We start from the raw sequence: 14974 nt of genomic DNA on the forward strand, positions 1-14974 counted from the left end.
CCACTAGCTTTGTTCATAGTGATGCTTCCTAAGGCCCATTTGACTTCGCGTTCCAGGATGTCTGGCTCTAGGTGAATGATCACACCATCGTGATTATCTGGGTCATGAAGATGTTTTTTGTACAGTTCTTCTGTGCATTCTTGCCACCTCTTCTTAATATATTCTGCTCCTATTAGGTCCATACAATTCCTCTTCTTTATCGAGCCCATCTTTGCATGAAATGTGCCCTCGGTATCTCTAACTTTCTTGAAAAGATCTCTAGTCTTTCCCATTCTATTGTTTTCCTCTATTTCTTTGCACTGATCTCTGAGGAAGGTTTTCTTATCTCTCCTTGCTATTCTCTGGAACTCTGCATTCAAATGGGTGTATATTTCCTTTTCTCCTTTTCTATTTGCTTCTCTTCTTTTCACAGCTATTTGTAAGCCCTCCTCAGACAGACATTTTGCTTTTTTTCTTCTTCCTTAGGGGTGGTCTTGATTCCTGTCTCCTGTACAATGTCACAAACCTCCATCCATAGTTCACCAGGCACTCTGTCTATCAGATCTAGTCCCTTAAATCTATTTCTCACTTCCACTGTATAATCGTAAGGGATCTGATTTAGGTCATACCTGAATGGTCTCGTGGTTTTCCCCACTTTCAATTTAAGTCTGAATTTGGCAATAAGGAGTTAATGATCTGAGCCACAGTCAGCTCCTGGTCTTGTTTTTGTTGACTGTATAGAGCTTCTCCATCTTTGGCTGCAAAGAATATGATCAATCTGATTTCGTGTTTTGGGGTTTTTTTTGTGTGTTTGGGTTTTTCTAATGAAAGGGTCTAAAAGCTTCATCAGATTTTCATAAGATATTGAAAAGAACAACACACACAGAATCAGAACACAGGCTGGCAGTTCAGCCCCAATCATCTGTTGGAGCTTGGACGTAGTTCTGCACCATCTGGGCCCTAAACTACTTGTCTATAAAGGGAAAGGTTGCTTAGCTACTTGGCATTTATTGAGTAGGGCCTTGCATTATTCCTCCTTTCATAGAAGGCCTCCGTGGACACTGAACTTATATGAGAACTAAACACAAACTAATATTTAAAAAGTCAGCAGAGCTAGATCAAAGGGCAGACATAAAACCAGGCAATTAAAACCTGCGTCGACCCTTTATTAGCTGTGTGAATTGAGCAGTTTACTTAACTTCTCTGTGTTAGTTTCCTTATCTATAATATGAAAACAATAGAGTAGTATCTACCCTTCCAGCTGTTGTGCAGATAGCTGAGAGGCAGAAATCAGAGGACACTTACTGGAACTTCCTGTTCTAGCAACAAACCGAAGCTATGATCCCAGGAGAGGCCGCCAGGGCCCCAACACTGAGATCTTTTCATGCCCCACACCCTGCTTCTTCTCATCACCCCTTCAATCCTAGTAGCTGTGTATCAGAACACAGCTAGCGGAAGGCCAGTTCCATGACCACGCTCACTGACAGAAGGTAGCAGCGATGGAAAAAGGTCTTCTGCCTCACTCTACCTTCCAAATCTCAAGTGAGTGCATGACATTAGCGACAATAAATTATATTCAGAACCACAGATGCAAAGGAGCCTAGGAAATGCAGGGCTCCTCTTTTACCTCTCCAATCGATGCAGTAGACCAGGGCACACACTCCCCACAGGCAACACACTCATCGCATCATCTCAGGTTGTCTCAGGAGAATTGCAAGGAAATGAAGCCTTATTTCCTTTGAGGCAGAGATTGTGGGAGAGTTGGACTGTGAAGAAGGCTGAGTGCCGAAGAATGATGCTTTTGAACTGTGGTGTTGGAGAAGATTCTTGAGAGTCCCTTGGACTGCAAGGAGATCCAACCAGTCCATTCTGAAGGAGATCAGCCCTGGGATTTCTTTGGAGGGAATGATGCTAAAGCTGAAACTCCAGTACTTTGGCCACCTCATGCGAAGAGTTGACTCACTGGAAAAGACTCTGATGCTGGGAGGGATTGGGGGCAGGAGGAGAAGGGGATGACAGAGGAGGAGATGGCTGGATGGCATCACGGACTCGATGGATGTGAGTCTGAGTGAACTCCGGGAGTTGGTGATGGACAGGGAGGCCTGGCGTGCTGCAATTCATGGGGTCGCAAAGAGTCGGACACGACTAAGCGACTGAACTGAACTGAAGGCAAGGGGAGAGAGAGATGACCCAAAGGAGAGGATGGCTTTCTATAGATCCCACAGAGCACCACCACTGCCACCTTGGGAAAAAGAGCCAGAATATGCTCTTTTAGGCTCCACTTCATCTCTGAGAGACATTAAGCATGTTTAACCTCATTAAAATACTAACAGTATCCTCAAAGATGCTGGTGAAAAATTCATGAGCTAGTGGATATGAAAGCAATTTTGCAATAATAGCTGAAGTATTGAATTCCATTGAGGAATAATCTGAATTTCCAAGGTCAGGGAATGTACCCTATTCTTTGATATTCCCATGCATGGTGCCTGACCCAGAATTAGATGTCAATACATATTTATAGGATGTACCAACCAGAAAGTACAATTCTGCTATGAATGACAGAGTTAAATGGGGCTTGAGGAAGGGGAGGAAAGATAATGCAATTCTTTTACAAAAATCATAACAGGACATCTATTGCCTCTGTGGAGAACTAGACTTCACCTTAATGATAGAAACATTTCTAAGTATTCACTAGTCCTCCTAATGAAGCACCAGTTCTAAGAAAACAGGATGTTATTGGCTTTTCAGCTTAAATCACTATTCAAAGCACATAGGCTTCTTATACTTTCTTATGTACTCCCTTCTCTCATAAATTAATGAACCTCATCTTCATAAATGATAGCCTTCAGGATTAAACAGGATAGGCATAATGTTGGTGGGTTCATCTGCTGCTTTGTAAGCTATTATATTACCTATACATGAAAGACAGGAGAGGCAATTTCCTATTTTTTTTCTGGAATCAGACAACATCCCAAGTAAAGAGCAATAAATAGAGTAAAGCAAATATTTCCTGAATCTCTGATGTGCCACTCACTCTGCTAGCACAAGACATAAGGACACTGTTAAAACAGACAGAGACTTCACATTAATTGACCTATGACAGGTCCACAGTATCATCGTCACAGCTGCCACACATCCCCCTCTGAACCAAATATTCTCACCTCCAAATTAGGCAATCTCCTGAACCATCCTGTAGGGCCATTGAGATAACAGGACAAAAGTAAAACGGGAAAAGTGTAAAGCACTTACTACCTTGGGAGATTATTATTACTAATACTTAGCAATCAGTAGAGTTTTATTTATTGGAATAATCAGTTAATATTTGAAGACATACATATGTTTCAAATACAAATTTCAATACATGAAAATGGCTTTCACCTTGATGAATCAATAATTGAACTTAGTAAATTTCAATGCACTCATCTCACAGGCTAGCAAAGTAATGTTCAAAATTCTCCAAGCCAGGCATCAGCAGTACGTGAACCGTGAACTTCCAGATGTTCAAGCTGGTTTTAGAAAAGGCAGAGGAACCAGAGATCATATTGCCAACATCTGCTGGATCATCGAAAAAAGCAAGAGAGTTCCAGAAAAACATCTATTTCTGCTATATTGACTATGCCAACGCCTTTGACTGTGTGGATCACAATAAACTGTGGAAAATTCTGAAAGAGATGGGAATACCAGACCACCTGACCTGCCTCTTGAGAAATCTATATGTAGGTCAGAAAGCAACAGTGAGAACTGGACATGGAACAACAGACTGGTTCTAAAAAGGAAAAGGAGTGTGTCAAGGCTGTATATTGTCACCCTGCTTATTTAACTTCTATGCAGAGTACATCATGAGAAACGCTGGGCTGGAAGAAATACAAGCTGGAATCCAGATTGCCGGGAGAAATATCAATAACCTCAGATATGCAGATGACACTACTCTTATGGCAGAAAGTGAAGAGGAACTAAAAGGCCTCTTGATGAAAGTGAAAGAGGAGAGTGAAAAAGTTGGCCTAAAGCTCCCATTCAGAAAACTGAGATCATGGCATCTGGTCTCATCACTTCATGGCATATCGATGGGGAAACAAGGGCTGACTTTATTTTTGGGGGCTCCAAACTCACTGCAGATGGTGATTGCAGCCATGAAATTAAAAGACGCTTACTCCTTGGAAGGAAAGTTATGACCAATCTTATCGTTGCTAAGTCACTTCAGTCATGTCCGACTCTGTGCGACCCCAGAGACTGCAGCCCACCAGGCTCCACCGTCCCTGGGATTCTCCAGGCAAGAACACTGGAATGGGTTGCCATTTCCTTTCCCAACCTAGAGAGCATATTAAAAAGCGGGGACATTACTTTGCCAACAAAAGTTCGTCTAGTCAAGGCTATGGTTTTTCCAGTGGTCATGCATGGATGTGAGAGTTGGACTGTGAAGAAGGCTGAGCACCGAAGAATTGATGCTTTTGAACTGTGGTGTTGGAGAAGACTCTTGAGAGTCCCTTGGACTGCAAGGAGATCCAACCAGTCCATTCTAAAAGGAGATCAGTCCTGGGTGTTCACTGGAAGGACTGATGCTAAAGCTGAAACTCCAGTACTTTGACTACCTCATGCGAAGAGTTGACTCATTGGAAAAGACTGATACTGGGAGGGATTGGGGGCAGGAGCAGAAGGGGACGACAGAGGATGAGATGCTGGATGGCATCACCAACTCGATGGACATGAGTTTGAGTAAACTCTGGGAGTTGGTGATGGACAGGGAGGCCTGGCATGCTGTGATTCATGGGGTTGCAAAGAGTCGGACATGACTGAGTGACTGAACTGAACTGAAATATCAATGACATCTCAGAGGATACCAAGGAAAGCAAATAAGTACAATAAAGAGTAAGATTCAGAATAAGAAACTCTACTAGAATTTATACTTTAAGTCTAGCTATCACCTTACTGGACTTCAAGTATAAATTCTAGAAATGTTTTTTAAAATTAGCAACAGGTACTAAGCGTCTCTTTAAAAGTAAAGGGAATCTTTACAATAACTTTTATGAAAATTTTTCATTGCTTAAGCTAATAAAGACTATTGGGTAAAACATCTCTAGAGAAAGAAAATCAGATTATGTGCAGTATAAACTTTAGACTTAGAGACAGAAAAGTCAAATCTGGCTTATCTAAAAAAATTACAAATCGAGGAGCTGAGTTTTGAATTACCACGGTTTGGATTTTAGTGTCTCATTAAATTCCTGTTCTAAAAAAAATAATTTTAATTGTATCAAAAAATAATATTGATTGTATCCTACAAATCTTCCAAGGTTATGATGCTTGCAGAGGAAATAATATTACTGACATCACAAAGAGTAGGTATTACTTTAGATGCAAGAGCAAGGACTTTAACTTGGAAGAAAAATAGATTAAAGAAGTTTGCTATCATCACTTTAATAATAACAAAGGGTGATGGAAAAAATAGTTATTATAGTGAGAACTTTCAACCACAGTCTAAGATATCAGAAAGGAAAGCTGAACTTGAGAAAGAGTGCTATTCAAAGATTATTGCTTCACCTCTATTTTATTTTTATTTTGCCTTAAGAATTACACATGTGCCTATTCTCTCTCTTAAAATCTTCCCTTGCCAAGTGCATCATATGAGATTTTCTTCCCTCAAGAGTGTCTGCAAAACAAAAAAAATAAAAGTGTCTGCAAAACAGCATGTAGTTTTCATGGGTCTCCCTTCCTTGCTGTCTCCTTGTTTAAAGAATCTACTACCATGAGGAAAATAAAAATCAACATAGGGATATTCCAAAGTTCCTAAATCTAACAAAGTTCTCAATAAAATTAATCTCTACTCCCTAAGACTCACCTCTATGTGCTGACAGTGTCTGAAGCCCTACACAATTCCTTTCTTTCCTTTGATCTCTGAGATAGGAATTCACCAACTTCTCTCAGTTTTTTGTGAGGATGTTTACCAATCATTTACTTCTCTGTCCTCAGAACTATGCCCCACCTTTTCCCTAGTCTACTTGGAATTGCACAGGTGGTAACTCCCTGCCAGCCACGTTTCTGGGTCCCCTTGCTTCCTGCCTCCAGGTGGGAAGCAAGGAGACTGAAGGGCAGGAGGAAGAGAAAAAGAAAGCCATTGACCTCCCCCGACTCCCCTGCAGCAGGCACCTTCTCCCGCAAGGTTACATCTCTCTCTGGCTCGCCTGTGTGGCCCCAGATCCCAGCAAGCAGACCTATGTGTCCCCATGTCCCCTGGTGGACCAGCTCCCCTCCCTTCCCCTCCAACCCTCGGATTGGTAGCAGCTTCCCACAGTGGCAGTTTCTGAGGTTCCCTCTCCTCTGGTTGCACTTCCTAATACTTTCTTAAATGTAAGTAATAGATTCCTTTTATTAAATTACTTGGCATGATTTCTTGTGAGTGGCAGGCAGAATCCTCCCTGATAAAGGAAGATATGCTGGTGATCCTTTTTTTGTGAAAGGCTTCCAAAAGGGTCACTGAACTCCACGATACAAACATTTTTCAGATCTCTTTTTCTGATTGCCACTGCAATCATTGGGAAAACCCTCAAAAGTCAGAGTAGGTGTTACTTCCAGGAAGGTCAGAGGACCCAGACTAGAGCTTCAACTTTCCCTCTGCACAGTGCTGGTGTCAGTTAGGCAGACTCTCAGACTGCACCTTACTCTACAATATGTACACTTCAGTTCTCTTAATTTCATACAAAGTGACATGCAAAACTAGTTCCAAGCTTCACTCCATCCCCAGAATGCATGAGCACTGCCTCTTGATTCTTCCTATGTAGCAATTGCAGAGAACCCACCATGTTCGTATGATGAGCAAGGTAACCGTGTCACTGCTTCAGAAGCTTTAGATGTATCCTTTCCCTCAAATGTTTCTTCTGGAGCTTCCCTATAAGTCAATAGCAAACTTATTCTATGTGTTCCTCAGGTCCGAATCCCCAGTGTTACCCATAACACTATTTTCTGTCACATCCTAGCTTTTACCCATCAGCAAGTCCAATTGGTAAGACTTCTCACATCTTCCATCCCACTGTAGTCCAAGCCAACCATCATCGCCCACCTGGATGACCGCACTGACTCCAAAATGATCTCTGCTTTTATTTTCACACTCCTAACTCCTATAACCTTTTTTCAATACAGCAGCTAAAGAAACTCTTCCAAAAATGCCAACTATACTACATTACCCCTTTGCTTAAAATCCTCAGGTAGCTTACCAACATACTCGGAGCAAATTCGATGTCTTTATCAGGAGAACCACAATATTTGACATAATCAGGCCACCCCTCTCTCCATCCTTATACCCTACCACTCTTCCTCTTTCTATCACTGCAGCACAGGCATCTTCACTGATCCTTAAACATACAAGGAAGCTGCTCTATTCTACTATCATGAGAACCCCTTCCTAAATAAAAGAACAGAGATACAAAACAATATCGTTATTCATTAGAACACGAAAGTTAAGAGGAGGAGAAAATTTCCAAACGTCCTGGGTAGCTTTCTTCCCCCTAGCCTTGGAGAAGGTCAAACTCCTATAGAAGTGGTCAATATTGAGTCCCTGTGTTTCGAGACTTCTGTTCAAGCTCTGCCTCCTGTCCTCCGGTCAGAATCCTGTTGTTTCATCTAGATCCCTCTAAGTTTTATCTCTGACTCAGCTTTACCACTCACCCCAGCTTGAGTATGACTCTGTCTCTCTTATGTCTTTCATGCCTCTCTTTGCTCCATAATTTGTGTCCTGAGAGCAAATCATACCTAATTCCAGCCCTGAAAATAACAGATTTTAAATAATGTAAGTCTCCATTTTTTGCACAGAGATAAAAGAATGAGGACCATGCCACTGAATAGTGGAGAAGGCAATGGTACCCCACTCCAGTACTCTTGCCTGGAAAATCCCGTGGACGGAGGAGCCTGGAAGGCTGCATGCAGTCCCTGGGGTCACTGAGGGTCGGACACGACTGAGCAACTTCACTTTCACTTTTCCTTTCATGTATTGGAGAAGGAAATGGCAACCCACTCCAGTGTTCTTGCCTGGAGAATCCCAGGGACGGGGGAGCCTGGTGGGCTGCCGTCTATGGGGTCGCACAGAGTTGGACACAACTGAAGTGACTTAGCAGCAGCAGCAGCCACTGAATAGCCAAAATAAAAACAAGAAAACATTATCAATACAGACCTATAATGAGAGTTGTAGGACGCTGCTTTTGAAATGACCTACCTTGAGTTAAACCCCATGAAAATACAGAATTATATGCCCCTAAGTTGTGTTTTATGAGCTTTAAAAATCATTCCCCAAAGTGACTGGGACAGGGTAACATTTGAACCCTCTGGGCTGAAAAAAATATTCAGGAAAGTAACAGAATTTAAACAGAAACACAGATAACATGGAGGAAAATGAAAAAGATGTATTGTGAAATCTAGATTCACAGGAAAGAGGCACACAGAAGATCAGAAATTCTTTCCACACCCTCTTCCCCCAGACTATTAGCAAGAAGGCAAAACATGCATGACCAGGATTCTCACTCTCACTCTTCTTCTGACGGAAGCTGCCAGTTGTTGAATTGGGAAGATAGTACCAAGTATGGATTCCCCACTCCACTAGGTTGAGGAGGAACTACTCCTGTACAAACAAGGCATAAACCTTAAATGACATGGGACATTTATCCAAGTCTCAGAAGAGAAAGCAGAACTGGGTTCAGTCACAAGGGTGGCACTCAGACCTAACTGGATTCCCCACTCCCTCCAAATGCTTCAGATTAAGGCAAACAAAGGACAGTGCACTGTATCTCAGAGGAGGACGTTGAGAGGGTCAGATAGAAAAACTGGCATCAAGCAGAGTGCACCCCACTACTTACCAGAACAAATAGAATCCCCATGTTTAGCATAAGCAGGTATAAGAAGAAACAAAAAGATGGAAGGAAAATGGAGAGAAAAGAAATGAAAGTAAGAGAAAAGAAATGGAGAGAGAGACTGAGGATGAAACACACAGCAAAGATTTAGGAGGCCTCTCTTTTTTATGCCATGCACTCTCTGGAAGACTACAGACCCTTTCTTAGAATATTTTCCAATGCACAAAATAACATACATAATATTATAAAAGAATCTAATTATATTGTAAGTACAGCTGCCCAATATTAAAGCAACCAATTTGTGATACAAAGCATACACGTCTCTATTATTCCATTAAATGACGATATTGTGGTCACAGCAAGGGAAGGGAGTGTGGGACGAATTGAGAAAGTAGCATTGACATATATACACTATCTTGTGTTAGAACAGATAGTTAGCAGGAAGTTGCTATATTACATAAAGAGTCCAGCCTGGCACTCTGTGACAACCTAAAGAGGAGGGATGGGGTTGGAGAAAAAGGCTCAAAAGGGAGTCATATATAATTATGACTTATTTGCATTATTGTACAGCAGAAATCAACTTATCACTGTAAAGCAATTATCCTCCAATTAAAAATAAATTAAAAAACAGCAATATACAGTGCTCGGTATGACAGTTTCATAAGTAGTGAGAAACGGGACATTTCAACACATCAGCAATGACGCTAATGTAACATGAAAGTATCTGTGGTTTCTATCGATGACTAGGGCACAGTACTGCTAATATTACTGAAGGATGTGGTCTAAATTCATAATGATAGACATGTTAAACTGTAGTTAGAGATTAATGAAATTAGAGATGCAATTTTCTTTTCCCTATCCAAATCCAACCTCAGCATTCTCTATAAAAATCCTTTGGGAGTCCATGAACCCTTATGATCAGAACTCCTGTGAAAAATGTGTATAAAGCAAGGAACAAAAGAAAATTTTCCTAAGAATGCCTCACACTGAAACTGACTGGAAAGGATACCTGTGGAAACTTTTGCTCAAGAGTTTCCTTTATATTCCTCTCCCTATAAAATAGTGCAATCTTCAAAAACTTCCCTCTTCTTAAAAAGAAGAGAAATATGGCTTTGCTCCTTGAAGAATAGCTCAGCTCAGTTACTCTGAGGATTGCTACCCCAGGGTTAAGTCATGGATTCCTTTACACATGCTTTGCTGTTGTTTTGAGTGGTTTGGGCTATGGTTTGGGTTTTCATTTGTTTGCTATAATCTATAGAATGGAAACACAATATCTACCGCACAAGGGGGGTTGTTGCCCCTGACACAAATGAGTTCTCAGTTTCCCTCCCTTTGCCTTGCTGAAACACCAATGATATCTTGAGACCAACCAGGTTTCTAACAAAATATATAGTCCTAGCCACAGAGAATGAAAATTCGAGACCTGATGGAAGCAGATCCATCTTTATGACTTAAAAAGTAACACATAAGGTTTTGGCAATATCAAATAGCACTGGACATTTAATTTCTCAATGCTGACATTTTATCTTTGGGGAGAAGCACATTTTATAGGGTTCATCTTTTTCTGAATAAAAAATTATGTTTGGATTTTTAATATGAATTACTTATTTTGAAAAGAGATCTTTAAAAATGCTGACCAGAGATTCTAAGAACACTTAAATTCTAAGGGCTGAATGGGTTCCAGCATTCACTAAAGTAATAGTGAAAGAAGATAGGCTGAAAGAACTACTTTCTTCTATCTGGAATTGTATACAAACCTTTTAAAGTGAGGGAAGCAGGGAACACAGGGGCTTAAGAATAATTCTCAATTTGGCAACAGAATCTCCTTCAGACAGGAGACAGTAGTGCAGAGTATATTAATGAATTTATGAAAAGAAGTTACATCATTGTGGTTTGGGAGATGATTTTAAATCTTAGCAAAATGTAAAATTAATTTTTGATTGTTGTTTCACATTCCTCTTCAAATCCCTACTCCGCTACTTAAAGAAAATCTGTGCTTCCTTCAGCTGGATGTATGTTGCTCCTCTTTCCAAACATTTATTCCGTTTGTTCAAACTGAAATTAATTCTTCTAAATATTTATCAAGCCTCTCTTAAATGGCAAAAACTGCTAGGAACTTGGAATTCAAAGTGGAATAGGAAATGGTCTTTCTCCTCAATGGATTAAATAAGTCAGATGGCCCACATCAAAATGAATTGCAACAGACCCAAGTACGCATGGAAGAGACACCTGCACGCCCGTGTTCACTGCATCACTGTGCATAATAACCAAGATAAGAAACAATCTAAGTGAGTCAGATAAATGGATATTTATATAATTCAGCCATGAATTATGAATGAATTAGACCATGAAAAAGAAGGAACTCTGACCCTAAGGCCCATAGATATCCTAAATGCTATTATGCTAAATGAAATAAAACAGAGAAAGACAAGCTCTGTACAGTATCACTTACAAGAAGGATCTAAAAAAGTAAACCTCATAAAAACAGTAGAATGGTGGTACCAGGGGCTAGAGGCAGGGGAAATGGGAAGTTTGCTTCAACTTGGTTACAACTAGTCAATAAATAAGTCCTAAAGATCTCATATATGGCATGGTAATTACAACCAACAGTACTGTGTTATAAATGTCAAAGATGCTAAGAAACCATATCTTTTTAAAAAAATCTTTAAACCACTGTTTAATGTTTTAAACAACTGTCCTTGATAATAGCGAAATATATTTTACACGACAAATAGATCATAGATAGGAGGTGATAAAAAAATAATACCCGAGCTCATTTATCATAAAACATATCTGAAAGTGTTGCACAACAAAGTTTAATTCACTGATAGTATGAAAAGATTAAAAAATACCATCCCTGCTCTCCAGAAATTCACAATTTGTTGGGGGGGGGGGGCGGGAAATAACTAGTTCTAAGCAAATTGTGACAAGTAAATTTAAGTTCAATTAGAAACTAGATCTTAATAGTTCTTACCACGAAAAAGAAATAATTACGTGACACAATAGAGCTGTTAGCTAATGCTACAGTGAGCATCATATTGTGATATAAAAAAAGTATCAAATCAACACCTTAACTTAAAATGTTATATTTCAATTATATCTCAATAATTATGAATTATATATTTAAAATGCTTACCTAAAATAAAAATATACCCATGGATGGGTGAATAAATGGACAAAGAAAAATATAGGATATACATACAATGGAATATTATTCAGCCTTAAAGAAAACGCTGTCGTATGTCATAACATGGATGAATCTTGAGGCTATTATGCTAAGTAAAAAAAGCCAGTCACAAAATGACACTCATGTACTGCAGGATTTCACTTATCTAGGTATTCAAAGTAGTTAAACTCATAGAAACAGACAATAAAATGGTGGTTTCCAGGGGCAGGGGGAAGGGAAGTGGGGAGTCGTTATATGCATGTAGTGTTTCAGTCACACAGGATTGGAGTGCCTTGGAGGTCTGTGGCACAATGATGTGTCTGTGGTACAATGATGTGTCTGTGGTTGACAATTCTGTGCTGTACACTTGGAAACTTGGGAGGGTGATTTCACGTGATATGGGGGTTTTTGCTACAATAAAATATAAGACATAACAGCAACTGAATGTATAAGGCTGGAGCATCAGGCCAATGGAAGGAGCAAAAGTCTCCACCTGGGAGATCAAGGAGGGCTTCCTGAGAAGGAGCGATCGTAGCAGTTCACCAGGTATGAAGATGGGAGGGGAAAGGGCCCAGGCCAAAAGGTGTGATGCAGTGAAGGCCTTGATTTCTGTAAGGAGTTCCAAAAGCTAGCACAGAGCTGGCATTAGGCACTGCCAAAGAGGGGTCTGCTGAGTTGGAGAGGAAGCAAATGTGGGACCAGGTGCACTGAGCTGAGACATTCTCATCATAAAGATCGTCCTTGAGACAGCACAAACCCTGGGATCTACGCTTGAGCTGCCATAACAAAATATCACAAATAAATAACAGACATTTATTTCTCTCAGTTTTGGAGGCTGAGAAGTCTAAGGTCAAGGTGTCAGCAGATTCAATTCCTGGTGGAGGTCCCTCTGCCTGGCTTGCCAGCTTCTCATTGTGTCCCCACACATCACAGAGAGACAGCTTTGCCTGCTCTTCCTCTTCTAAAGACACTAGTTCCCTCGTCACAACCTCGTCAAAACCAAACTACCTCAAAAGATCTCACCTCTAAGTACATCACCTTGAGGGTTAAGGCTTCAACATATGAGATGGGGGTACAGGACACAACTGACTGAGTGACTAAACTGAATACTTGGCTTCATGGACAGCAGGCAGCTGATACAATGTATGTACAAGAAAGAGCACGAATCGCACATTTCAGAATAGAAACAGAGCATGACTCCCAGATCAGTGCAACAAGTAACAAAGGACCAAAAGGACACCCTGGGATGCTAGTGTTGTCTGGGGGGTAAGAATTTGTGTTCTAGATTCTGACTGAGGCGGAGTCAAACCCTGGCTCTTAGCAGCCATGTAACCTTAATGTTTCTGATCCTCCAGTTCCTCCTCTGTGAGACAACAGTGATGATAATAATATCTACACCATAAGGGATCTTGGAAGACCTAAATAGGAAATGCTCAGGATAGTGCTTGCCAGAAAATAAACACTCAGTAAACATTACTGTGGTTGCTTTTATTATTATCTGTTCCAGATATTATAGGGTTTTCTCTGGTGGCTCAGTTGGGAAAGAATCCGCCTGCAAGGTGGGAAACCCAGGTTCAATCCCTGGTTTGGGAGATCCCTTGGAGAAGGAAACGGCAACCTACTCCAGTATTCTTGGCTGGAAAGTCCCGTGGACAGAGGAGCCTAGTGGGCCACAATCCATCTACAGTCCATGGGGTCACAAAGAGCTGGACACAACTTAGCGACTATACCACCACCACCAGATATTATAAGTCACTCACAGAAAAGCAGAATTAAAGATTATGTCACAAGTTGATGTTTGCAAGCATATTACTTGGCATCCATCATGTTTTGGAAGCTATCAATGAAGGAAACCTAGGCAAGGCATTTGGACACATATACACACACCCAAACACACCCACACATACCCCAACAAACAAACTTGTGAGCAGCAAAATGAAGTGAATCCACCCTAATGCAAACTGCCTTAATAAATTACATATTTGCAGAAATGTTCACATATTTATGTAACACTTTATTAAATATCTTCTTTAGTATTTCTGTTAAAACAAAAATAAAATGTTATCACTGCTTAGACCTTATAAATGTTTAAGAGCTTCAGTTCATTTAGTTCACTTTTGTTTTTTAATTGGCACAAGTTTATTTTCCCCTTCTTAGTTAAAATATATCCAATGAATGCATTATCCAAAGTAATTTCATTACTGGAAGAATCTTCATAAAGATGTTTCTGAAGTCCCATGGTTCTATTCAATCTGCACTTTGTTCAGCAGCTTTCAGGACAAAAACATCTCCAATTTTCGGGCCAGAAACACTTTAAAAGCCTTTTCCCACCTGTGCTTCTTCTCATAGATGAGTTATGCTTCTCCATGGGTGAGAGGTCTGTTCAAACTCCCAACCCAATTTTAGACTCAGACAAGCTGGACCCACTGAATGAAAACACAAGAAGCTGCTCTCAAACAGGAATTTCTCGGGGAAAGCTGCATCTCTCTACCCTGCTTCCCTACTGTCCTTTTAATTCTAGACTATGAGATACCAGAGTTGAAAGAAGCTTTATATACTCCTTAATTACAGAGTAGAGAAATTAGGCTACAGCTAGAGGAAGGGAGTGCCCAGAAGCATACAGCCTCTGGAAAGGTCAGGACAAGTCCCAGAGACCTGCTCCCTCTACTGTATAACCCTGTATCCCCAACACCTACTCCCCGTCAATAAAGCAAAAACATTCATTTATACACGCTTCCGAGGTGGCCCAGTGGTAAAGAATCTGCCAATGCAGGAGCCGCAGAGGCAACCCACTCCAGTACTCTTGCCTGGCAAATCCCATGGGTGGAGGAGCCTGGTAGGCTGCAATCCATGGGGTTGCTAGGAGTCGTACACGACTGAGTGACTTCACTTTCATGCATTGGAGAAGGAAATGGCAGCCCACTCCAGTGTTCTTGCCTGGAGAATCCCAGGGACGGGGGAACCTGGTGGGCTGCCGTCTATGGGGTTGCACAGAGTC

The sequence above is a fragment of the Capricornis sumatraensis genome, chromosome 7 (genome assembly GCF_032405125.1).
Source record: "Capricornis sumatraensis isolate serow.1 chromosome 7, serow.2, whole genome shotgun sequence".
Taxonomy (NCBI): Eukaryota; Metazoa; Chordata; class Mammalia; order Artiodactyla; family Bovidae; genus Capricornis; species Capricornis sumatraensis.